We start from the raw sequence: 25,380 nt of genomic DNA, 5'->3' as shown, positions 1-25,380 counted from the left end.
ACTGAGATCTATACATCAATATAATAAATAAATAAATAAGCTTTCTATTGATGTATGGTTTGTTAGGATAGGACAATATTTGACTGAGATACATCTATTTGAAATCAGAAATCTGAGGATGCAAAAAAAATCAAAATACTGAGAAAATCACCTTTAAAGTTGTACAAATTAGGTTCTTAACAATGCATATTACAAATCAAAAATTACATTTTGATATGTTTACAGTAGGAATTTTACAAAAAATCTTCATGGAACATGAACTTTACTTAATTTCTTAATGATTTTTGGCATAAAAGAAAAATCAAAAATTTTGACCCATGCAATGTATTTTTGGCTATTGCTACAAATATACCCCAGCGACTTAAGACTGGTTTTGTGGTCCAGGGTCACACACATATATATATATATATATATATATATATATATATATATATACACTTTACAATCTTAATTTTATTTTACCTTTATTTATTTATTTATTTATTTATTTTACAAACTAACTAAACTTATTTTAGTTAGTTGCCAAAGCATTTAATTTTTTTAATTTAATTTTATTTAATTTAATTTAATTTTATTTTATTTTATTTTATTTTATTTTATTTTATTTTATTTTATTTTATTTTATTTTATTTTATTTTATTTTATTTTATTTTATTTTATTTTATTTTATTATTTTAGCATCAAATTCATTTGTTTATTTATTTCACTACGTCAGCCTAAACTTATTTTAGTTAGTTGCTAAAGCATTTTTTTTTTATTTAATATAATTTAATTTAATTTTATTATGTTAGCATCAAATTTATTTATTTATTTTTCACTACTTCAGTTTAACTTATTTTAGTTAGTTGCCAAAGCATTTTAATTTAATTTAATTTAATTTAATTTAATTAATTTAATTATTTTATTTATTTTTTAGCATCCAAAAAGTTTTGAGTTCAGCGAGTAAAATATGACTATTAAGACACCAAGCACATCTTTTCAGATGAATTGTGATCTATTCTGAATAAAAACCAGGGCAAGGATGTGACCTGTTTCTCCTCGTCTCACATCCACTGAAGAAGAAAATGGTTTTGCCATGATTTCATCCATCACAATTACACTCCTGATATTGAGTGAACACAGCCTTGAGTGCGGCGCTCGGCTCGAAACTTTGTTTCCGCACAATGTTAATTGACTGCAAAATGCTGAAATTAGCTGAGCGATTATCAGACTCGTTTAAGTTAACGAGGCAGATTCTGCTGGAATGTGTATTGAATGGTTGGAGTATCGGAGCTGACGTTCAGCACATTACGTGGCTGTCAGGAAACGCTTTCACACGGAGGAATTATTTTTAGATTAGCTACAGTCACAATCACTGTTACGCTGCTCTTCCTTCAAAACCAACAGGAGGACATTTATGTATTTATGTATATATATATTTTTTACCCTCATCATTATTAATTAAAATATTATTCATTATTACTTTTTAAATGGCAGTGTAAATTGTAGTAAAAAAAAAAAAAAAAAAAAAAAAAAAAAATATATATATATATATATATATATATATTTATATACATACATTGCAATTTTAAAAAGTTATAATTAATAATATTTTAAATTAATATTCAAATTATTAATTAAAATTGATCTTTAAGTGTAACTGTTATGATTAATTAATAATAATGTGACAGGAAAGAAAAGGTAACAGTGTTCAAATTAAGATTTTTAATTTTGCATTTTTATTTTATTTTATTTTATCCTCAAAATGGATTGATTATTTATTTATTTATGTATTTACTTATTTATCATTTCACTACTTAAGCTTTTTTTTTTGTTTACCATTTTTTATTTAATTTAATTTAATATAATTTTATTTTATTTTATTTTATTTTATTTTATTTTATTTGCTAAAGCAGCATTTTCTAATGTTCATTTAAGATTTTAAAGAGACTAAATAATAAATAAATCAATAATAAATAAATAAACTTATAAATGAATGAATAAAATAAAATAAAATAAAATTAAATTAAATTAAATTAAATTAAAAAATAAAATATTTATTTATTTATGAAGTATCTTCTGCTCTCCAAAAACTCACAAATATTGATTTAAATAGTATATTTTGCTCTCCAAAGCTAAAAAAAATAAATAAATAAAACATATTAATGAATTAATTAATTCATATTTTTTATTTATTAAAATATTTTTAGCTTTGGAGAGCAAAAGATACTTTATAAATTAATATTTGTGAGTTTTGGAGAGCAGAAGATACTTCGTTTAAAAAAAAAATAATAATAAAACTGAATACATAAATGAATACATATATTTTTTGTTTTAGTCTTTGAGAGCAGAAGAGACAAATAAATAAATATTTTTAGCTTTGGAGAGCAGAGGACACTTAATAAAGAAATAAAGGAATGAATGAATGAATGAATGAATGAATGAATGAATGAATGAATGAATGAATGAATGAATGAATGAATGAACATTTTTTGCTTTGGAGAGCAGAAGATACTTTATAAAAAAAAAAAAAAAAAACTTGTACCAGTAGATTATTTAAAACTTCAACAATATGTTATTTTAACAATGTTTTAACAATTTAAGAATTTTAACTGTATTTTTGCTTAAATAAATGCAGCTTGGATGAGCATAAGACACTTCTTTCAAAAATGTAAAATCGTACTAATTTGTTAAATTAAAGTATATATATGAACTCTCTCTGTGAGAGTGTATCTCCAGAGCTGTATGTGTGTGTGTTTTGAGTGTGTGCTGGAATGAGCACAGTGTTTTGGCAGTGAGTGCAGTGTTTTGGGCCGCGGGGGGAGTGAGCGAGGGCCGTCCGGGGTCGGTTTGGCCAGAGCAGCCTCTCTCCATTGATCCCCTGTGGGCCCGATTCTCTGCAAACAGTCGCCGATGAATCCTAAGCCTGTTAATCGCAACAGCACACCGAACCCCACAGATGGTTAATCTGGCCTTTGTGTGCGTCACTCGCCCCCCTCTCCATTCACACACACGCTGTTTATTTCATTCTGTAAATTCCTAATCCTGTTTAGCAACACTCTTCCAGCCCTGAATGGCCTTTTCCACCCCGGCTCCTCCTGCTCTTTTGTCTTTCCCGGCTAAACGGACAAGGATCCAGGCCTGAAAGGAAAAATACTTTATCCTGCTTTCACTTTGACTGCTGATTGGTGGAAACAAGACGCTTCACTAGCTTTCACTTCTTCTGCTTTATCTAGTCTTTTTTTTTTTTTTTTTTTTTTGGAAAGTTCATGCCCCTGCTAATTGATGATTATGCAAACTAATGCAGTTTCACACTGCACTTTATTTTCTGTATCATTTTTCCTCCTGTTCTGGTCTATTTTAATCTGAATGTCCAGCAAACAGTAATAATAATAATAATAATAATAATAATAATAATAATAATAATAATAATAATAATAATAATAATAATACATGTTAAATATAAACATTTATTTATTTATTTGCTTGCATGCTTGTTTGTCTGTTATATTATTATTCAATCATTAAATCAAACAAATCATCAGATTTGTATTTATTATTATTATTATTATTATTATTATTATTATTATTACTACTACTACTGTGTTCTGGTCATTCAGATTAATATAGACCAAATCAGGGGAAAATGTTTTAGAAAATAAATTACAGTGTGAAACATCCATTTATTTATTAAAATTCATCCAACAAATCATAAAAAATCGATCGATCTATTTATTATTATTATTATTATTATTATTATTATTATTATTATTATTATTATTATTATTATTATTAATCAAACGAATCATTAAATGTATTTATTTGTTTATTAAAATTTATCAAACAAATCGTAAAAATCAATCTATTTATTATTATTATTATTATTATTATTATTATTAATTAAATAAATCATCAAATGTATTTATTTATTTATTTATTAAAATTCATCAAATCATAGAAATTTATTTATTATTATTATTAATTAATTAAACAAATCATCAAATTTATTTATTTATTTATTTTTTATTTATTAAATTCATCAAACAAATCATAAAAATCGATCTATTTATTATTATTATTATTATTATTATTATTATTATTATTATTATTATTATTATTATGTATTATTTATTAAACAAATCATCAAATTTAATTTTTTTAAATTTATTTATTCACCCGCCCTCTGGCAAATTCTTTAGAATTTGCATAAAAATAATACATTTCATCAAACAAATTAACAATTTTATTTATTTAAGTGAAAAATATAAAATAACTGTATGTATTAACAGTATTTATTTATTTAAATGTACAAAAAAATCTTTAAATTAATATATTATTATTATTCATTTATCTTTGCTGGCAAATAGTTTAAAGTTAATAAATTATTATATTAAAAATATAATATTAACACTTAAGATAATCTTTTAAAATGTTAAGACAATCTCTGAGTCTTAGGCTGCACACGTTTATTTTGTCTTGTTTACCTACTTTACATCATAAGCAGCTTGTAGTTTTCTAAGTGAACTTTTGAAGTAGTTTTCTCAAACACTGGTTTTGCCATATTTTGATAAAAAACAAAAGCATCTGTTTCTCTCTCTGATGACATGAGCAGATATGGCAGTGTGTCATTTCAGATACAATAAACGTGGAGGAACTTTGATTGGAGAAACAAAACGAGGAACAAAGGCGGAGTGTGAAGCCCTGAGCCCAGTGATCTGCTTGAAGGTTCCTGCGAGAGCGAGCTGTGCTGGATTTGGACGCTGTGTGAGCGTTTGACGACCGGCTGCGGCTCAAAGCAGATGCTTAGCAGACGACTCTGTCTTCTGACAGCCGCCGAGTGCTTGTGGGAAAATAGTGACAGTGGATCTTGGACGAGACGAGAAACAGATACCGCCAGGAATTTGGAAACGTCAGCTTTTCATTTTTATGCCTTTTTTTTTTTTTTCAATGCAATGCAATGCAAAAAAAAAAAAAAAAAAATCTTAATCATTAGTTTTGTCCTTTAATAGTCAAGCTGTCTTTTTAGAAAAGTAGTTCCAACTCAGTCTTGAGATATTTTGGCAAATTACTGGCAGATTAGGGCTATTTTAAAGTAAAAGGTTTACCCCTAAATCTAACCTGAGCACTGTCTATGTTCAATTTTATATAATTCCAATGTAATTAGTTATATGTAAAAAAAAAAAAAAAAAAAGTAAATAAATAAATAAATAAATAAATAACAACATTTTTTAAACATAATTATTGGATTTATATATTTATTTATTTACCTAATATCTATTTTATTTATTTTTTTATTTTTATATATTTTTATTTGTAACATTCATGTTTTCTTTTTTCTTTTTTTTTTCTTTTTTGTATTTTATTAAAGGAAATGTTATATTTTTTGTGTTATTGTAACATAATATAATACTTAATATATTCCAATGTAATATATATATATATATATATATATATATATAGCATTTAAACAAGCAAATAATTTGGTCACATTATATTTAAATTTAAATAAAAAAGTTTAACAATTAGAACATCACTTTTTAATTAATTATATTTATTTCATGTTGATTTTTAATTTTAGATTGTGTTGAAAGACCAATTAAAATTAAAAATATATATTTTTCAATGTATTTACTTACATATAAATAAATAAATTAAATAAATAAAAAAACAAAGTGATTAATTAATTCAATAAATATTAAATATTGAATTATTTGTAACTAAATAAATAACTGTATCTAACTGTATGTAAAGTGGCAGGTAATTCATATTATATACGCAATTTGTATAAATAATTGTAATTATTATTTATTTTTATGATATTATAACTTTGTATCGCTTTTTTAATGCTCATGTTTTTTATTGTATTTTATTCTAGGAATTGTTACTGTCACGATTTGAGCCTCCGTCGTCCTGTCATCACAAACTCTTGCAGTACACATCATGGACTTCATCCCCCACAAGCCACTGCACCAATCACTGCTCACACCTGCTCCTCCTGACCCACTGCACTGATTGCTGCACGCATCTGTTTCTCATCACACTGACTGTTCATAAACCACTCTAAGTCTTGTATTGCCCCGGCTGCATTTCTGAGCGTTTCTTCCCGTGTTTGTTTTCCCGTGTTTGATTCCTGGACTCCCTCCCGTGTTTGATTCTCGCTGCCTTCCCCGACCTTTCTGCCTGTGTTTGACTACGATTTCTGCCTGCCCCTTTGTGTTTGTTTGCCTGTACTATTAAATGCTGCATATGGATCCGCTCGTCTCAGACCATCCTTGTGACAGATACGTTGTATGCTTTGTTAAAATAACGATTAAATATAAAATAAATAAATAAATAAATAAATAAATAAATAAATAAATAAATAATACATTCCAATATAATTAATTATATATTTCTAAAAAATAGGGCAATGAGCTTTAAATGGCAAATAACATAATAATAATGGTAATTATTTTTTATTATAATTATAATAAACTCTTCAAATGTTATAAAATACATATAAATACACATAAAAAACAAGCTAGCAACATGTTAATCATGAAACATGCTAACACCATGCTAACCATGGTAGAAACAGGCTAGCAACTTGCTAATAATGGTAGAAACATGCTAGCAACTTGGTAATCATGCTAGCAACATGTTAGCAACTTGGTAATCATGTTAGAATCATGTTAACAACATGCTATTAACATGCTAATCATGCTAGAAACAAGCTAGCAACTTGCTAATAATGTTAGAAACATGCTAGCAACTTGGTAATCATGCTAGTAACATGCTAGCAACTTGTTAATCATGATAGAAACATGCTGGCAACTTGCTAATAATGTTAGAAACATGCTAGCAACTTGGTAATCATTCTAGTAACATGTTAGCAACTTGGTAATCATGTTAGAATCATGTTAACAACATGCTATTAACATGCTAATCATGCTAGTAACATGTTAGCAACTTGGTAATCATGTTAGAATCATGTTAACAACATGCTATTAACATGCTAAACATGCTAGAAACATGCTAGCAACTTGTTAATCATGATAGAAACATGCTGGCAACTTGCTAATAATGTTAGAAACATGCTAGCAACTTGTTAATCATGATAGAAACATGCTGGCAACTTGCTAATAATGTTAGAAACATGCTAGCAACTTGGTAATCATGCTAGTAACATGCTAGCAACTTGTTAATCATGATAGAAACATGCTGGCAACTTGCTAATATTGTTAGAAACATGCTAGCAACTTGGTTATCATGCTAGTAACATGTTAGCAACTTGGTAATCATGTTAGAATCATGTTAACAACATGCTATTAACATGCTAATCATGCTAGAAACATGCTAGCAATTCGGTAATCATGCCATAAACATGCTAGCAACAAGCTAGTCATGCTATAAACATGCTAGCAATTCGGTAATCATGCCATAAACATGCTAGCAACATTCTAGTCATGTTAGAAACATGCTAGCAAATTTGGTAATCATGCCAAAAACATGCTAGCAATTCGGTAATCATGCCATAAACATGCTAGCAATTCGGTAATCATGCCATAAACATGCTAACAACATGTTGATCATGAAACATGCTAACAGCATGCTAACCATGCTAGAAACAGTCTAGCAACTTGTTAATCATGATAGAAACATGCTGGCAACTTGCTAATAATGTTAGAAACATGCTAGCAACTTGGTAATCATGCTAGTAACATGCTAGCAACTTGTTAATCATGATAGAAACATGCTGGCAACTTGCTAATAATGTTAGAAACATGCTAGCAACTTGGTAATCATGCTAGTAACATGTTAGCAACTTGGTAATCATGTTAGAATCATGTTAACAACATGCTATTAACATGCTAATCATGCTAGTAACATGCTAGCAACTTGTTAATCATGATAGAAACAAGCTGGCAACTTGCTAATAATGTTAGAAACATGCTAGCAACTTGGTAATCATGCTAGTAACATGCTAGCAACTTGTTAATCATGATAGAAACATGCTGGCAACATGCTAATAATGTTAGAAACATGCTAGCAACTTGTTAATCATGATAGAAACATGCTGGCAACTTGCTAATAATGTTAGAAACATGCTAGCAACTTGGTAATCATGCTAGTAACATGTTAGCAACTTGGTAATCATGTTAGAATCATGTTAACAACATGCTATTAACATGCTAATCATGCTAGAAACATGCTAGCAACTTGTTAATCATGATAGAAACATGCTGGCAACTTGCTAATAATGTTAGAAACATGCTAGCAACTTGGTAATCATGCTAGTAACATGCTAGCAACTTGTTAATCATGATAGAAACATGCTGGCAACTTGCTAATAATGTTAAAAACATGCTAGCAACTTGGTAATCATGCTAGTAACATGCTAGCAACTTGTTAATCATGATAGAAACATGCTGTCAACTTGCTAATAATGTTAGAAAAATGCTAGCAACTTGGTAATCATGCTAGTAACATGTTAGCAACTTGGTAATCATGTTAGAATCATATTAACATGCTAATCATGCTAGAAACATGCTAGCAATTCGGTAATCATGCCATAAACATGCTAGCAACAAGCTAGTCATGCTAGAAACATGCTAGCAATTCGGTAATCATGCCATAAACATGCTAGCAACATTCTAGTCATGTTAGAAACATGCTAGCAAATTTGGTAATCATGCCAAAAACATGCTAGCAATTCGGTATTAATGCCATAAACATGCTAGCAATTCGGTAATCATGCCATAAACATGCTAACAACATGTTGATCATGAAACATGCTAACAGCATGCTAACCATGCTAGAAACAGGCCAGAAACTTGTTAATCATGATAGAAACATGCTGGCAACTTGCTAATAATGTTAGAAACGTGCTAGCAACTTGGTAATCATGCTAGCAACATGTTAGCAACTTGGTAATCATGTTAAAATCATGTTAACAACATGCTATTAACATGCTAATCATGCTAGAAACATGCTAGCAATTTGGTAATCATGCCATAAACATGCTAGCAACATGCTAGAAATATTATCTATCTATCTATCTATCTATCTATCTATCTATCTATCTATCTATCTATCTATCTATCTATCTATCTATCTATCTATCTATCAAACATTAAGCTTTTAAAACTACTTTCAACTTCAAACTATATCAGACTGAAAACCTTCAAACTTAAAACTTCAGAATCGTTTTAAACTTTTTAAAATTTGTTTAAACCGTTCAAACTTTTTCAAACTTTCTGGTCCAGCTTTCTCAAGCCAACTTCAAAGTTTGTCTTGACATTTATTAATTTAGCTGTGGGCACAAATACAAGGTCAATGAGGTTTTGTCACACTTCTTAGCACAACAAATGTGACTTTATTATTTTTTTTTTTCTTTTCTTCCACATTTCTGCTTTGTAAGTTAGTAGCCCTCCAGGTAATTAGCCGCTTTCGAGCACTGCAAACCAAACAACTCCAGATCAAATGGTTTTGTTTAGTCCTGCTCTCTTGAAAGATCATAAACAATGAACGAATCCAGCTTACACCTGGCCTTCTTTTTGCCTTCTCTCGTTTTGAACAAACATCATATACAACTGAACACGTAGCATAAACGCCGTCACATCAAAGGCAGCTCACGGACTTTGAAGTAAGACAGAAGACGAGACACCTGCTTTTCAGCTGTAATGATTGTTCAGCTCCGTCGGTGCGCATTTTAAACGCCGCTGAATGATAGCGTGAAGGCGTTGCGTCGGCGACTCTCGGCCTGATATCTAGCGAGGTTTGGTGACTAACCTTCAAAGCGACGCAAACTGAGTTATTTATTCTGCAGTCAGAAACTTTCAAGTTCAATAGCGTCTTTTCAGACCTGCTTTTTGGATTTGGGCTTTAGCAATACAAATATGCTTAGTCATCCAACAAGTGCTCAGATGAGGAGTTGGCAGGTAAGACAATCAAAAGCCTTTGCTTAAAAAGCACACGGAGTAACAAAGGCAGTCATTCAAAAACAGAAATGAGAAACACACACTGTTTTGAGAACCGACAGAGCAGATAAAAGCGGTTCGCTGGAACGAGCGCGGCTACAAACAGATCCCAAAGATGAAGCACCGAGAAAGTACCTTATTGGCAACTCAACACAATTTATGTGGGGAGTAACATTTTCGGTTTTATGTGTGGAAAACGCAATCTTATGAAACCAGGCAATGACGTACGCAGGTCATACTTCATCTTTAAATCCAAATACTTTTTAGAGTGTGTTTTGATTTAGGAAAGCAAAGCACATTTGATTTGTGACATTATTTTTATTACAGTTAAGCTAATTCCAGGCCAAAATATGTGTAAATATTGTGGGAGTACACTGCAAAAAAATTATTTTCTTACTTAGATTTTTTTGTCTCGTTTCCAGTCAAAATATCTAAAAATTCTTGAATCAGGAAGGATTTTCTTGACAAGAAAAAAATATTGTCTTGTTTTTAGTAAAAACAAGTCAAAATTAAGTGAGTTTTTGCTTAAAATTAGCAAAATAATCTGCCAATAGGGTAAGCAAAATAATCTAGTTGTCTGCTTGAAATAAGATTTTTTTTCTTACCCCATTGGCATTGGATTTTGCTTGTTTTAATCAAAAACTCAACAATAATTTTTACTGTAATCATTTTTACTTGTCTAAAAAAAAAAGTCCTTCCTGATTCAATAATTTTTAAATATTTTGGCTGGAAACGAGACAAAAAATAGTAAGTATTTGTCGTACTTCCTTCAAGCTGTAGCTAAAAATGTTTATTAATAATGATTATTATCTGCACTTTTTGTGTTACATTTACTGGTCTGAAATGTAATACATTTTCAGTTTTCAGATTTAGTTTTTTATTTTTATTTATTTATTTATTTATTTATTTATATTTATTTTTTATTGTGTTCAATAGAAACACATTTACAAATACACAATTTAGGCCAACATTATCTTATTTTAATGTAAAACATTAATGAAATACTGTAAAAAATGTAATATGTATTATAATATTTTATATTTTTATTATATATATATATATATATATATATAATTGTAATATGCGTAAATATTGTGATTGTAATTCGTAGTACTGCCTTTAAGCTAATTTTATTAAAATGTAAAAATTTACTATTAAAAATATTACAGTAGTTTTTGCTGTAATATAAATCTTAATAATAATAAAGTAAAATACAGTAATATTTAGCAATAATGCACTTTTTATTATTTTTTCTTTCCAATTGTGTTAAAAAACGTTATTGTGTTACCTTAATATTAATTTTATTAAAATTGTTCAATGTGATATATAAATCTGAATATAATAATAATAATAATAATAATAATAATAATAATAATAATAATAATAATAATGTATGATAATCTGATGTTTAAGATAATTTTATTAACATTTTATTACATATAATTACAGTAGTTTTCATTGTAATGTAAATCTAAGAATAAAAATAATAATTGCTGATAATCTAATGTTTAAGTAAATTTTATTAACTTTTTTTGAAAATTATTACAGTAGTTTCCATTGTATTATAAATCGAATAATAATAATAATAATAATAATAATAAAATAATGCTTTTTTATAATGTACGGTTGAATCTTATTTTATTTTAATTTTGTATTAAAATGAGTACAGTAATTTTCACAGTACTGTAAATATAATAATATTAATAATAATATTAATAATGGTAATAATAATAATAATAATAATAATAATAGATTCTGTTAATATGCTGTTTAAGCTAATTTTTATTTAAAATGTATATTAATATTATAGTAGTTTTCACTGTTATATAAATTTGAATAATAATAATAATAATAATACTTTTATTATTATTATTATTATTATTATTATTATTATACTTTCTGATAATGTACCATTTAAGCACATTTAATTAGAAGTGTTTTAAAATTATTACTGTAATTTTCACTAATATAAATTTAATAATAAAAATAATAATAATAATAATAATAATAATAATAATAATAATAATAATAATAATACTTTCTAATAATGTACTGTTTAAGCTCATTGTTCTTTTTTTCCTCTAATTTATGTATATCTGTACTTTATTGTATTTTATTCTTGGAATATTAAACAAAAAACAATTAAACTTTTTTTTTTTTTGCTTGAATTTATGTATGTATGTATTTATTGAGTTATTTATTTATTTATTTATTTCCTTGTAAATAGTTAGGTTTAATGTTCTGGAATTTTAAATCTAATCAATGTTAAAAAAAATAATACTCTTAATACTCTTAAAAATAATGCTTCGACAAAAGAAAAAAAAGATTAATAGTTTTTTTTGAATATGCATGCTCTTTTTTTATTTTTAAGATTTTCATATTTTGGCCACCTTCATTTAAACACAAACCCTTCAATACATTTTGTATTGTACATTAGGTTGCATGGATGACTTCAAATTCTATGAAACCAACAAATAAGCCTGTCAAGAATCTGATAGACTTTTTTTTCCCAACCTAGGCCCACATATAACCCAACTACTGCATCTCTGCATTTCCTCTGAGCCCAGAAACTTCAGAAGACAGAGAACGCCTTAGGACTGCAGAGGCAAGTGTGTGTGTGTGTGGGTCTATGGGCTGCAAAGATAGCACAAAAAGCAGAAAGATGCAGACAGTGATCTGCACTTTATCTCCGTCTGTATAGCAGCACTGAATCACCGCTGTTATAAAAGTCCTTGAAAGTCGATGAATTGTGCTACGCAGCCACTGCCACAACCCCAGTAACTGTAAGCAGGCCTGCTGTAATTGAAATCCGTAATAGTATTTTATTCCAAGCAGTAGCTTCAGTAAGTCATCATTGTTTGGGTCAAATTGGAGGTTCACTGATGCTGAGGTCATTGTTCTGGATGGATTTTTTTTTTTACATACAGTATAAGTCCCGTTTTGAATTGGACGATTCCCGAAATGCAATTTAAAGTCCTGTTTGACAGCCACTCAGTATTTCCCATTTGTAAAGTATTCCTTAATCTATTCATTATTAACAGTATAACAAGATAAAAATAACAAAATACAAAATAATATCTGTTTTCTGATTATTTTTGTCAAAAGTGTATAGGGTCGCTAGAAACCCGAGGTGTGTAATAGTGTAAATATATTTTGCATGCACAAAAATATGTAAATATCTGATGACTCAATGCATGCAATTCACCTTTATGGACTGAGCGACTGCGATTTAAGTATCTGCATCTGATCTGAGCTTTCATTATTTACATTCATGATGTAACATTCGTTTGAATGTCTGCTGAGGAAAGCGTTATCTTTGTCGTAACGTTAATATCCTTTCATCTGTTAAGGGGTGATTTTGCTGCTCAGTGCCTTTGCTCGCTGCATCAAGCTGTTGTTAAAGCTAAAAATAACTTAATAGCTTTTATAACTTTTCAGTTTAAAAGTCTTTTATAAAAGTCTCATCTTTACTGCTGTCTCACTTATAAAAACGGTCTCTCGACGCCATCTAACAACAGAGCAATGTAACTAAAATCGCTATTACGAGCATGCACTGTTTCTCAATACTAAACACTATTATTAAATATATTATGTAAAATGTTGTTTATATAAAATTGTATTTACTGAATAATAATATTCAATAAACAACAACAAAAACAGCTATCAAAAAAGTTGCTAGGCAAGTCAGTTAAAAAGTACAAAGGCAGCGCTCTGATATACAACATTGAATTTACATAAACATGAGATTTTGATTAAAACGTTATCTTTATTAACCTGTAATTGCATACCTCTGGCCTTTAGCGACCCAGGACATCATTCACTACCCTCTCCCTCCTTCATTTTTGTTTAAGTTTGACATCAACTTTTTTAGTATTCCTTAAGCTATTCATTATTAAAATATATATATATATATATATATAGTTTTCTGTTTTGTTTTGTTTTGGGTTTTTTTTTCTAAAAAAAAAAAAAAAAATTATACGGTCGTGCAATAGTGTAAGTATATTTTTCATGCGCAAAAATATGTAAATATATGATTACTCAATATGCGCGATTCACCTTTAGTCCTCGAGGTGGCACTGTCTGATAGACAATAATGAAGTGATGTTTCACTCATAATTATCACAGGTATAAAACAGCAGAATATCATTAGCAAAAAATTAACTGGTTTGAATGGCAGAGCAATTATAGTATGCAATAAAATTTAAATGTCAGTGTTATTTGATGGTGGAGGTGGTGAATAATCTGCCAGCGATCTAAATAATGACTTTGAAGTCATTGAAAACAATAGTTTTGATAATATGGTTGAAATCGCAGATTCTGAATGTACTGTGGAAGTACGCCCTGAGGATGTCGGTCGATGGTAAAATCATCTGCTCAAATTGAACCCTAAGTTTTAAAAGGTAACAGAATATGTTTTATTTCATTATTCTGTAATTGTTTAAAAATGTCAAGAGAGTTTTTGCTATTGCAGAAGTTAGAGATTTATCCGTGCTGGATATATATGTCCGGGTCACTAAAGACCCGAATATGTAATAATGATTGACGAAACGTGTTAACAAACTGCATATTAGAACTGTAAACAAAAACATTCTCCCCTTAAAACCTCTTAAAACTACATTCTGTAACACAAAAACAGTAGTATTTAAAAAATGCTACTTGATTTGGCCGTCCAATATGACACTCGCTGTAAGAAATAACACAAATGGAGTGACTGCTCTAATGTCTCACTCTTATCAGCCAATCAGATTCGAGGACTAGAAAGAACAGTTGTATAAGAAATAATAGCTATCCTACTTCCAATGTATTTTATTTTAGTGACTGGTCAGGCGAGTTTCTGAACCCTCAATAGGCACTGTTAGCGTGTAAACATGGACGAGCAAGAGCAGGCGCATTTATCAACATGACCTTGTAAGTGAAATGAAACAAAAGCTTTTTCTTTTAATAACGTGCAAAGATGAATCATCCGCAAGTCATTTAAGCAGTTCATTTCCAATACAATTGAGTACAATAAAAGCGAACCTTACAGATATTCTGAGTCACACACACACACCTGCGGATTATTGCATCACGACATAATGGAGTTTGCGAGTGCGTTTGTTTCATTTCCAATACAATGAGCAGCTGCGGGCTGACAGGAAGTCTTGTCTGGACACGCACCGGGAGCAGTGTTAAGCAGGGTGTTAGTGCGTGTCAGCAGATCAGGCAGAGGTTGTGTTGGGCCACAGCGGGACTCGGCTGTTGGCAAGAGGGAGAACATGACGTCCCGCCGTGTGATAGCACCATTCAGACGGCCTCTCCTCGGTGGAGGTTAAAGTGTCGTCCTCTGGAGGGTGACCCACCGACACCTCCTCTGTTGGGCTGTGACCTCTGCCGTCCGCCTGCTGCTTTCAGCCGGAACCGTATTTGTGGCGCCGGCGGAAGTCAACGAGCTCTCTGTGGCTCGACGCTGCGAGTCAAGCCAATGGCTTCTAGCCAAAATATGTTCATTACATCAACTCCGGGCCAATTAAAAAAATTTGGAGGGAAAATATGACCCATTAATGACCTTTCCTCCACTGCAGATTTCAGACTCAAGAAATAAACATGGCTGAGCACGACCTCCCAAGTCTTGTTGGCCCAAGAAATCAAAGGCTTGATGAACATTTGTTTATTCATTTTTTTAAATCATTTATTTAGTAAATTTGAACATTTATTCAGAAGGTTACATACAACCAGGAACTGCACAAGGTTTGATAGACTTGCAATATTTCTTAACTGTAATGATTTTTTTATTCATTAATTCAATAAATATAAATCACATAATTAGTTGAAAGTCATTTAAAGTACTTATACAGTCATTTTTAACATTGTTCAGAAGCTTCTGCAGATCGGCAAGTCAGAAACTGCACAAGGTTTGACAGACCTGCAATATTTTCTAATTGTAACTAAGTTTATTAATAATTTTAAATTAAATAATTAATTAAAAGTCATTTGCAGTATTTTAGTGCTTTTTAAACATTGTTCAAAAAGATCTGCAGAGCTGTAGGTGCTACACAAAGTCAGGAACTGCACAAGGTTTGACAGAATTGCAGTATTTCCTAATTGTGAATAATTTTAATTAGTTAATTAAATAAATAAATAAATAAATACATGTAAGTTAAGTAATTTTTTTTTGAATAATGAATGAACTACACAAATATAAATTAAATAATAATAAAATGAATTTAAAAAAAAATGTTTACAGTACTTATTTTTTAGTCATTTTTAATGTTGTCCAGAAGGATCTGCAGAGCGTAGGCAGTACACGCAGCCAGGAACTACACAAACTTGCATTATTTTATCATTTTAATTAATTTTAATGAATTTCAATTAATTATTTAAATGCATATACATTAGATAAGTATTTAAAAGTCATTTACAAATTTCCTAATTGTAATTAATTTTATTTAAATAAATAAATAAATAAATAAATAATTTACAGTGCTTATTTATTTATTTATTTATTTATATTTTACATTGTTCAGAAGGATCTGCAGATTTGTAGGTGCTAGACAGCCAGGAAATGTACACTGTAAAAAGTTTTCACCGGTTTCCACTTAAAAACTTAAGTTTAGCAGCTGCCTTAAAATTTTAAGTTAAATCAACTTAAGTCATTTCAACTCACAAGTTAAATCAACTAACTTTTATTGTAATAAGTTAAAATGACTTGTAGTTTTAAGCTGATTTAACTTAAAATTTGAAGGCAGCTGCTGAACTTAGGCTTTTAAGTTGAAAACTTTTTACAGTGTATAAGGTTTTACAGACTTGCAATTTTACCCACACTGTAAAAAGTTTTTACCAGATTCAACTTAAAAACCTAAGTTCAGCAGCTGCCTTAAGTTTTTAAGTTAAATCAGCTTAAAACTACAAGTCATTTTAACTTATTACAATCAAAATTAGTTGATTTAACTTGTGAGTTTAAATGACTTAAGTTGATTTAACTCAACATTTTAAGGCAGCTGCTAAACTTAAGTTTTTAAGTTGAAACTTGTGAAAACTTTTTACAGTGCAGTTATAATTAATCTTAATTAATCTGTTAATTTAATATAAAATACATAAATAATGGATTAAAAGTCATTTACAGTGTTTTTTATAATCATCTATCATTTACAGTGTTTTTCTATCATCTATCCAGAAGGATCTGCAGAGCTGTAGGTGCTACACACAGCTAAGAACAGCACAAGGTTTGATAGACTTGCAGTATTTCCTAAATGTAATTAATTAATTAAATATAAATTAAGTAAATAATTAAATAAAAGACATTTACAGTGCTTTAGTCATTTTTAATAATAAATAATAAAAAAACTTTTATTCTTAGATTTTTTTTTGCCTTGTTTCCAGCCAAAATATCAAAGAATTCTTAAATCAAGAAGGATTTTCTAGACAAGTAAAAATTATTTTCTTGTTTTCAGAAAAAAAAAAAAGTAAAAATTAAGTGAGTTTTTGCCTAGAACAAGCAAAATAATCTCTCAATTGGGTAAGCAAAAAAAAAAAAAAAAAAAAAAAAAAATATATATATATATATATATATATATATATATATATATATATATATATATATATTTCAAACAGAAAACAAGAATATTTTTCTTACCCCATTGGCAGATTATTTAGCTTGTTTCAAGCAAAAACACACTTAAATTTGAGTATTTTTTTCAGAAAACAAGACCATTTTTACTTGTCTAAAAAATCCTTCTTGATTTAAGAATTTTTGGATATTTTGGAAACAAGACAAAAAAACTAAGTGTGAAAAGCAATTTTTTGCAGTGTGTCCAGAAGGATCTGCAAAGTGTAGGTGCTATACAGCAAGGAACTGACTGAGGTTTGACAGACTTGCAATATTTCCCAAATGAAAGTATTTTTAATAATTAATTACACAAATATTAATCGAATAATAAAAAAGTCATTTTCAGTACTTAGTATTTCTAGTAATTTTTAACATTATTTAGAAGCAGTGTTGGGGAATTACAATAGTGAGTTACTCCCTAAAAAAGTAACTAATTACATTACTTAGTTACTTTTTTATGGAAAGTAATACGTTGCGTTACTTTTGCGTTACTTTTTAAATCTGGACAGGGTTAAAAGGAGAAAAAAAAAAAATTCTGGACAGGGTTTGCTTGTTTGTTTTTCATATAAAAAGTTCTATTTTTGGCAAATGTAAAAGCCTTTTGACACCAAAAGCCTCAGGCTTAGAGAAAAGTAAATTCACGTCTGTACAGTATTTGTAATGAAATAATGAATTAATGAATTATTAAATGCATAAATCTAAATGCATTAAACAATGAATTAAAAGCCATTTACAGTTATTTTATTTAGTCATTTTTAACGTCCAAAAGTATCTGCGGAGTGTAGGTGAGAAACTGCACAAGGTCGGACAGACTTTCTGCATTTAATTTCAAGAAAAAAAATATGAACTATTATTGACCTTTCCTTCACTGCAGATATCATTAACGAAAAGACTTTGATTTATATTCTCAGATTCTGTGAGAAATCAACCTGGTGGAGCACTTCCTTCCAGCTCGTTTAAGCATTCAACTACGAAATCAAAGGCACGATGAGCATTTAATAGCAAACTCTTTGATCGTTTATAAGTTGGGATGTGTTGTGTAGTACATTGATTTTAAAAGTGCTGCCATAGAAATCTATATGGAACCGTTCTAATATCTTGTTTGTTTGTTTGTTTGTTTGTTTCCATAAATTTAAATCCATAGACACTGGTTTTACACAAGTTTAGTTTGAGACTTCTAGAATTCTGTTCTGACCAAACTGTGTGCTTTTCAGTTCTTTTTAAATCTGTTTACCGTAGTGACCGGTCAAGGTGTTTGATAAGTAAAGCTGGTTAGCTCTGAGGGTTAGTCTCCCAGGTCATGAATATTTTAGTTTTGCTTGAGTGTATACAGGCTAAAGTTCTGGCTTCAGAGTGAGCAGCCCAGCACACACACACACACACCGTCTCACAACCTCCACCTGCTGCCTTTAAGTGGATGCAGATTAAATATACACACGTCTGAAAATAAAATTCACTTGTATCAAGGTTAAATGATTTCTTTTTTTATTCATGCAAATGAAGTTCTTAGTTTCCAATCTTTTCGACAACTGCCTGGGGTTCCTTCAGAGCAATTACATGGCCAAACCCATTTTAGTCTTGACTGAAACCTATTCATCACCACAAGAGCTCTGCCTCTGCACTGCGCTGATGGGATTTTGGTGTGCCTGCTGCCCGCAGAACACATTTCAAAGTAACAGAATTAGTTTTTATTCATATATTATTGTGTTGCATAATTTATTGTTCCCCCCCTCAATAATTTAGAATGAATACTCAATGGATAATCCTCTGTGCATCAAATCTTCTGCAACAGAAACGTACGATGGTTTATTAAAATAATAATAATAATAATAATAATAATAATAATAATAATAATAATAATAATACTCATGTTAAAGCACTGGTTAACTTCTACTTGTTTGTAAATGTGCTATAGAAGCAAATAAATATTATAGTGCATTGATAAACTGCAAAAAAATAAAAAAAAAATAAAAAAAAGAATCTGAAGTTGGCCATGTGAGAAAGATTTTAAAAAGTTAAAAAGCTTTAAGAAGGCAATATTTGGATGGAAACATATTTGGATGAATGGATGTGGGGAAAATATTGAGATGGATGGATGAATAGATAAATGGGCAAATGTTTGCATGGATGATGGATGGACGGATAGATGGATGGATGGGCAAATATTTGGATGGATGGGCAAATATATGGGAGGATGGATGAATGGATAGATCGATGGAAAGATTTTGGATTTTGGATGATGGAAGGATGGATAGGCAAATATTCATATATATGGATGGGCATATATATGGATGAATGGATGGATGGATGGATGGCAGATAGATGGATGGGCAAATATCCGGATGATGGGCAAATATTTGGATGGATGGATGGACAAATATTCAGATAGATGGAAGGTCAAATATTTGGAAAGATGGATGGGTGAGGGATGGACAAACAGATGGATCGACAAATATTTGGATGAATGGATTGATGGGCAAATATTCGGATAGATAGATGGGCAAATATTTAAATGGATAGATGAATTGGAAGAATGGGTGAATATTCAGATGATGGGCAAATATTTGGATGGAAGGATGGATAGATGGGCAAATATTTGGATGGATGGGTGGATGGATAGATGGGCAAATATTTGGATTGATGGATGGTCAGATATTTGTATGGATAAATGGACAGATGGATGGGCAAATATTTGGACAGGTGGATGGGTGGATGGATGAATTGGAAGAATGGGTAAATATTTGGATAGATAGATGGATGGATGGGCAAATATTTGGATGGATGGATGGGTGGGCAAATATTCGGATAGATGGATGGGCAAATATTTGGATGGATAAATGGACAGAAGAATGGGCAAATATTTGGATGGATGGATGGGCAAATATTTGGATGGATAGATGGGCAAATATTCAAATAGATGGATGGGCAAATATTTGGAGGGATGGATGGATGGATGGATGGATGGATGGATAGGTGAGGGATGGATGAATGGCTGGTTGGGCAAATATTTAGATAGATAGATGGATGGATGGATGGATGGATGGGAAAATATTCGGATGGATGGCTGGATGGATAGATGGGAAAATATTCAGACAGGTGGATGGGCAAATATTTGGATGGATGGATGGATGGATGAATTAGAAGAATGGGCAAATATTTGGATAGATGGATGGATGGATGGATGATTTGGAAGAATGGGCAAATATTTGGATATATAGAAGGATGGATGGGCAAATATTTGGATGGATGGATGGATGGATGGATGGATGATGGATGGATGGATGGATGGATGGATGGATGGATGGATGGGCAAATATTCGGATGGATCGGTGGATGGATAGATGGGAAAATATTCAGATAGATGGATGGGCAAATATTTGGATGGATAAATGGACAGAAGAATGGGCAAATATTTGGATGGATAAATGGACAGAAGAATGGGCAAATATTTGGATGGATAAATGGACAGAAGAATGGGCAAATATTTGGATGGATGGATGGATGGATGGATGGGCAAATATTCAAATAGATGGATGGGCAAATATTTGGATGGATGGATGGATGGATAGGTGAGGGATGGATGAACGGATGGATGGATGGATGGATGGATGGATGGGCAAATATTCGGAATAATGGGTGGATGGATAGATGGGAAAATATTCAGAAAGATGGATGGGCAAATATTTGGATGGATAAATGGACAGATGGGTGGGCAAATATTTGGATGGATGGATGGATGGATGGATTAGAAGAATGGGCAAATATTTGGATAGATGGATGGATGGGCAAATATTGGGATGGATAGATGGGCAAATATTCGGATGGATGGATAGATGGGCAAATATTTAGATAGATGGGTGGATAGATAGATTGGAAAATGTTCAGATAGATGGATGGGCAAATATTTGGATGGATGGATGGATAGGTGAGGGATGGATGGATGAAAGGATGGATGGGCAAATATTTAGATGGATGGATGGATGGATAGATGGGCAAATATTAAGATAGATGGATGGGCAAATACTTGGATGGATGGATGGATGGATAGGTGAGGGATGGATGAACGGATGGATGGGCAAATATTTAGATGGATGGATGGATGGGCAAATATTCAGATAGATGGATGGGCAAATATTTGGATGGATGGTTGGATGGATGGATGGATGGATAGGTGAGGGATGGATGATGGATGGATGGGCAAATATTCAGATGGATCGGTGGATGGATAGATGGGAAAATATTCGGATGGATAAATGGACAGAAGAATGGGCAAATATTCGGATGGATAAATGGACAGAAGAATGGGCAAATATTCGAATAGATGGATGGGCAAATATTTGGATGGATGGATGGATGGATAGGTGATGGATGGATGAACGGATGGATGGATGGATGGATGGATGGATGGATGGATGGATGGATGGATGGATGGATGGATGGATGGGCAAATATTCGGAATAATGGGTGGATGGATAGATGGGAAAATATTCAGACAGATGGATGGGCAAATATTTGGATGGATAAATGGACAGATGGGTGGGCAAATATTTGGATGGATGGATGGATGGATTAGAAGAATGGGCAAATATTTGGATAGATGGATGGATGGGCAAATATTTGGATGGATAGATGGGCAAATATTCGGATGGATCGATAGATGGGCAAATATTTAAATGGATGGGTGGAAAGATATATGGGAAAATGTTCGGAAAGATGGATGTGCAAATATTTGGATGGATGGATGGATGGATAGGTGAGGGATGGATGGATGAAAGGATGGTTGGACAAATATTTGGATGGATGGATAGATGGGCAAATATTCAGATAGATGGATGGGCAAATACTTGGATGGATGGATGGATGGATAGGTGAGGGATGGATGAACGGATGGATGGATGGATGGATGGATGGGCAAATATTCTGAATAATGGGTGGATGGATAGATGGGAAAATATTCAGGAAGATGGATGGGCAAATATTTGGATGGATAAATGGACAGATGGGAGGGCAAATATTTGGATGGATGGATGGATGGATTAGAAGAATGGGCAAATATTTGGATAGATGGATGGATGGGCAAATATTGGAATGGATAGATGGGCAAATATTCGGATGGATGGATAGATGGGCAAATATTTAGATGGATGGGTGGATAGATAGATGGGAAAATGTTCAGATAGATGGATGGGCAAATATTTGGATGGATGGATGGATAGGTGAGGGATGGATGGATGAAAGGATGGATGGGCAAATATTTAGATGGATGGATAGATGGGCAAATATTCAGATAGATGGATGGAAAAATACTTGGATGGATGGATGGATGGATGGATAGGTGAGGGATGGATGAACGGATGGATGGGCAAATATTTAGATGGATGGATGGATAGATGGGCAAATATTCAGATAGATGGATGGGCAAATATTTGGATGGATGGTTGGATGGATGGATGGATGGATGGATGGATGGATAGGTGAGGGATGGATGATGGATGGATGGGCAAATATTCAGATGGATCGGTGGATGGATAGATGGGAAAATATTCGGATAGATGGATGGGCAAATATTTGGATGGATAAATGGACAGAAGAATGGGCAAATATTTGGATGGATAAATGGACAGAAGAATGGGCAAATATTTGGATGGATGGATGGGCAAATATTCGAATAGATGGATGGGCAAATATTTGGATGGATGGATGGATGGATGGAGAGGTGATGGATGGATGAACGGATGGATGGATGGATGGATGGATGGATGGATGGATGGATGGGCAAATATTCGGAATAATGGGTGGATGGATAGATGGGAAAATATTCAGACAGATGGATGGGCAAATATTTGGATGGATAAATGGACAGATGGGTGGGCAAATATTTGGATGGATGGATGGATGGATTAGAAGAATGGGCAAATATTTGGATAGATGGATGGATGGGCAAATATTTGGATGGATAGATGGGCAAATATTCGGATGGATGGATATATGGGCAAATATTTAGATGGATGGGTGGATAGATATATTGGAAAATGTTCGGAAAGATGGATGTGCAAATATTTGGATGGATGGATGGATGGATGGATGGATGGATGGATGAAAGGATGGTTGGACAAATATTTGGATGGATGGATAGATGGGCAAATATATTTAGATAGATGGATGGGCAAATACTTGGATGGATGGATGGATGGATGAACGGATGGATGGGCAAATATTTAGATGGATGGATGGATAGATGGGCAAATATTTGGATGGATGGTTGGATGGTTGGATGGATGGATGGATGGATGGATGGATGGATGGATGGATGGAAGGATGGATGGATGGATGGATGGATAAGTGAGGGATGGACGAACAAATGGATGGGCAAATATTTAGATGGATGGATAGGTGGATGAGTGGATGGATAGATGGGCAAATATTTGGATGGATGGATGGATGGATGGATGGATGGATGGATAGGTTGATGGAAAAATGGGCAAATATATCGAAGGATGATGGAATGCATAGGCAAATATTCAGATGTATGGATGGATGGATTTATGGCTGTGACTGAAATGACAGAACCGAATAAACAATTTTTCCAAGTTTGGTTTTATGAAGTCAACATAATTATATACTAGAGTGTGTTTCACTATGAGTGTTCAGATTATAAAAAAAAAAAAAAAAAACACTTAGAAGTAATTGTTTACAGGCACAGTTTTGTCATGAGGGAAATATAATTTAAATGTAATAAAAGTCATTGTGATCATCTCCAGAGCTCCATACATCCATTGCAACCCACGCATTACAACCGAACACATGGATTTTGACTATGGAAAGCGGCAGAGAGAAAAGAAAGCAGTAGAAAGGAAAACGCAAGCACAGACGATCATACGAGCGCATGTTTAATTCCCTCAGTCATCCGTTTGATTGCTGTAGGATACGAGAGACGGGACCGCAAGACATCAGAGCCAAATACACACACATAGACACCGCATTAGCGTTTCGCACCAATTAAACTATTTCTGGAAAATATGACCCATCTGTGACCTCCCGGTCAGCGTTGGTGGCCGTGTGGATTAAGCAGTTATCGTCACAGTAGATCAAACAGAAAGAGACACCCATAGGGTGAGAGACAGACAGATAGACGAGAACAAAGCAGTTGGGGCACAAAGAAAAAAGAATAAGGCTCTTAAACTGGCCCCATTTTCCATGGCACAAAGAGGCATTAACAAAATCGGCATCGGACTGCACCGTCAAATCAATCCATTCGTGCAGAGGAACCTCATCACCTGAGTGTACAGGAGAAATCCAGTACTGGAGGTGTGTGTGTGTGTGTGTGTGTGTGTGTGTGTGTGTGTGTGTGTGTGTGTGTGTGTGTGTGTGTGTGTGTTTATATTTCCAGCTAATATTTACGGTTTGTGTTTATATTTACGTTAATATACTCACAAATTATATGTAAATATTAATATTTTATTAGTGTAAAATATTTATATTTACTATGTTAATACAGCTGTATTATGTATATTATATTATATTATATTATAGCTTGATGACTATACAATCTTGAAACATTAGCATGTATGTGCATTTCTGTAATTTTTTAAACAAAAAAATTTAATAAAGCTTTTTTCAAATATAATATATAACATAATATAATAATATTTAAATATTAAGCTATATTTACATGTTAATATACTTATAATTGATGTGTAAATATCAGTATAATATTAGTTTAAATATAAATATTTATATTTACAATGTTAATACTTAGTTTATATGTAAATATTGCTATATATTAGTATATATATATATATATATATATATATATATATATATATATATATATATATATAATAGTAAATTGTGTAA

Source organism: Garra rufa, chromosome 7, assembly GCF_049309525.1.
Source record: "Garra rufa chromosome 7, GarRuf1.0, whole genome shotgun sequence".
Classification (NCBI taxonomy): Eukaryota; Metazoa; Chordata; class Actinopteri; order Cypriniformes; family Cyprinidae; genus Garra; species Garra rufa.
The sequence above is the reverse complement of the archived record's forward strand: the minus strand, read 5'-3'. Positions refer to the sequence as shown.